Source organism: Ischnura elegans, chromosome 2, assembly GCF_921293095.1.
Source record: "Ischnura elegans chromosome 2, ioIscEleg1.1, whole genome shotgun sequence".
NCBI lineage: Eukaryota > Metazoa > Arthropoda > Insecta > Odonata > Coenagrionidae > Ischnura > Ischnura elegans.
In genome coordinates, this window is record NC_060247.1 from 48220906 (window position 1) to 48225253 (window position 4348).

Consider the following 4348-nt stretch of genomic DNA (forward strand, 5'->3'; position numbering starts at 1 on the left):
TATTAATTCAATTAAGTAAAATAATTTAAAAATTTCTCTTGAGCTCTGGAGGGGGTTTTATCCCCCAAACCCCCCCCCCCCTCATCGCTGCGCCACTGTTGCATACCACCAAGGCACCTGGATTCGATGCTGGCATATACTGATTTATTTCAATTTATCCTCACATCAGAAATGGAGCCACGCCTTAGAGAATCGTTAACATAAACTTCGTGAGCTAAGCGGCACCCAGAAATTTTTATAATGGATTAACCTGTATGGGTTTATGTATTTTGTGGGGGTTTAATCGGAGGGGGTGCATTTGACATTGTGTCTTCCAATATTTTTTTGGGGGACGGTTTGAACCTCTGGAATCCCCTTCCTCGCTCGTCATCGGCCCCCTTCTAGATTTTATTCCAACCTCGTTGGCCACATACTGTGAGCGAATTTGTGGTTACAGAGCTGCTTACTGGAAACGTTTATATTTACAAAGACTTTTACCCACTGTGTTGCATTTGTTTTAGGCTGTTTGATGCATCTTATCATCATCAGGGGATCTACAAATGCAATTCTACTTTTTTTCTACGGTTTATGGCGCGGGAGGTTTCTATCATTTGGAATGCCACTCTCGCGCGGGAGTGAAGTCGTATCGATATATCTTATAATAACCTCGTTATAATAATAACCTCGTTAGGATGGGACATTAAAGAATAATAATTCTTTGCAGAAAATACTTGCTTATAAATCAGGAAATCTAGGATTCATCCGCGAAGATAATTCGGCCAGTTGCAGCTGGCGAAGGGGGTATTGGGGGCGAAGCAAGGAATAGGGTAGTTTCCTTCATCAAAGAAAACGACATCAATGATTGCGATTCGTTACCCACCATTAGTGTATTCATAATACAAAAATTATTTGGTTTTTTAAATACCGATTTAGACGAATGGCAAGGGTCAAATTTTATCCTCATTTGAAAAAGGCCAGATTGGCGCCCATGCGATTCCACTCCACGTGACGTCACAGGGACCTAGTTTCTACACGAGAGGATAGGAGTTATACATCGTCTGAGGTTACCAATGCATGCATGAGGCACAGAGCTCAGGGAAACATGTCTTAATAATCACCTACTAAGACTGGCTAAGGTCGGAAAGTTTTCTTCGTTTGATGAGGTATTAATAAACCTTTTTTAAGCCAAGCGCTACCTTTCAGCAAGGTACTCAGCTACCCGCTGGCAGCCTGCGACGTATCAGCGCTAAGCCTCGCCTCAAGGTCACCTCACCGGGCGGGAGGGGGAACCAGAAATACGACGTACGGAGATATTTCCCGGCATTCATACTTGAGCGTCGCGTTTTCGCGCGCTTGAAAATTTTCACTTTTCATTTGATCGCGAAAAATAGATATTGTCATTTAAAAATCTAAAAGCGTGAAATACGTACTCCAGGAGTAATAATCTTTCGATTAAGGCAATAAAAAATTAATAGGAAACCACCCTATTAAGGCTATAACCCTATAGGGGGAGGGGGTTAGGCGCAACAAATACTGGGGGATTCCAATGTAAGCGGGAGGTGCGGGGGCCCTCCCCAGAAATTTTTTCTGAGAAATGGTTCAAAATGGTGACCCAGTAAACCAGAAATGTTGTAAAAACTTTGCAGAAACATTGCGCTGTAACCAACATGGAGACAGGCCCGTCGCGAGGGCGGGGCAACCTGGGCGCAGCAAGTTGGGGGCGCACCGTGTTCGCCGACGAAAAAATTTTTTTAAATACCCTTGTATGTTTTACTTTCATTATCGATAAAATATCTTTATTACGAAAAAATGTTTTCAATTATATTTTCAACTCTCCCGATTGCAGATATATCAATGTTATGGGGAGGGGGGGGGGGGGGCGCACGATCCCAGTTCGCCCCGGGCGCCAGATCAGCTAGCGAAGGGCCTGCATGGAGATGCTGCAACGTAATGGAAACGATGCAAAACCAGTCAAAAGTCCTCTCTACCACGTTTTTGCAACGTAATGGCAATGTAACTGCAACCTCTAGTGTAACATATTTGCAACACCTTTGCAATTCCTGCAATTCACTTTGTAACATATATACAACTATATACTGCACCGTATTAGCAACATTTATGCAACCCTTCAAAATAATATCTCACAGTATGCCTTTACCCTATTGGAAAAAATCTGTCGATTCAATTGAAAATTTCCAATAATTTGAATGTGCCAATATTCAATTGAATTTTGTCACTTTTCAATAGAACGCAATAGGGTATATTTTATAGTTTCCTTCACCAAAGAAAACGAAAGGCATTGATTACGATTCGTTACCCACCTTTAGTGTATTCATAATATACATTAACACTCGTCTAAATTGGGATAAACCTTTCTGCAACCTACAGTTAATATTCCACTTTCACATATAATAAGTGTCTTATGAATAGGACGAAACGGATATAAATATGAATATCCTCTGGCTAAATTATTACGTTATAAAATTTTTATGACCAAACAAGTGTATCAGCTACGTAATTAGGACGTTGCAGAAATGTTGCCAAGCACCTAGCTGCATTCTGCAACCTCGCGCAACCATTTTGCAACTTTTCCGCAACACATTGAGTTTACTGGGGAGTTATACGGCTGTGTGAATAGTTTAATGTTTTATTTGTTAGTTATCCGTCTCCCTAATATTAGTTACAAAATTTTTCACTTTAAAATATTTTTATAAAAAAATTCTGCTTGGGAGGGGGGGGGGGGAAGGCTTCACTTAAAATTCCCGCCATAACACGTCCTTTTTTTCCCCCCAACCTAGTTCCCCCTCCCCCCTGTGCAATCCTCGAACACTGATCCCCGAGGCCCTTGGCCCCTTGCCTGCTCGTTTACAAGCCAAGGAGATTAAAATACTGTAAAATATACAACTCCTTGATTCTATCAATCAGAAATCTGATCGAGTGCATGGAATCTCTTGTGAATCAGATGCTAACAGGTACGACACGAAATTTAATCATATCGATGCTGTCTTGATCCCTGCGGGCTTCACAGGCATCAGCTAGGATTAGTTTAACGATTTCCTATGACTTATGTTGATGTTCAATCGTTGGAGTAAGCCAGCATCGAAACATTTATTAAGGGGAAAATGCGTCCGATCAGCAGAAGAGACAATTCATGCCATATGTCTATAATTTGTGAAATATACAAGGTGTTAAGGTAGTTTAGCGAAATTTAATGGCGCGAACACTTTCACTGCCAGGATGAACTTTGAACAGGACGATCGAGAGTTCGAGAGTTTACTTTAGCGAAGACTGTACAATAGTATTATCACATTTGTGTGGGAAACATTTTTCTAGCATGCACAAGATGACAGTTTGCACTGAAGTTTCCGATTCTGTGATTGGCTCTTTGAATTCTGTCGACCAATCAAAACAGGCAATCTTTCCTGAAACCTCTCATTGATAACATTGGGAAACAGCTAGTGATGGGCAAAGTCGATCATTTTAGTGATTCAATCATTTTGACTCGAGTCACATAAGTGATTCAATCAATTGATTCAATCACTATGATCGAAAAGACTCAAATCAAGATTCAATCACTATGATCGAAAAGACTCAAAGGAGTCATGATTGAAAAGACTCAAAAGGAATCATGATCGAAAAGACTCAAAGGAATCAAGATCGAAAAGACTCAATCAATGGATGTAATAAATCACTTTGAATAATCGAATAAATACTGCCTCATCTGCGAAGAGCATTGGTAACGCTGATTGCTATCCATATTATCATTTCGTATACTATTTTAATTGTGAATTCCTAGATGAGTAAATTAGATTGCAAAAATGAAGGAAGCAGTGTCATGAAAATATTTGGGAAGGCGAAACTGCCACAGTTTCTTAACCCTAATAAAATAATTTCTAACTATAGTTGATCAAAATATAACACAAAATACACCACACACTATGCATGAATCTGATCTGCAGGATAATTTTATGAACGGCACAATAAAATATAACCAGCTTTAACTTCTACTTCTTAACGTTCTCCTACAGAAGTCATCTTAATATTTTCCTTTTACGTGTATTGGTGTTATTAATACTGATAACTGCTGGAAAACATTTAAGAAAAAGATTACACAAGTATTCAGTTCTTCATAACATAGTATTTAATTTTATCACAACTATTTCTGCCCTGACGAAAAGAGATTAAGCATCGGTAGTTCCAAATTTTGAATCAAACCGGAAACCGAGATGATTGATATGAAACCGGAAGTCGGAGTGATTGATGATTGATGATCGACTTGTTTAACGAAATGAATCATGAGTCATTTGATTCACCTAGTGATTCAATCTTTTTGATCGAATCGTTCATGATCGACCCATCACTAGAAACA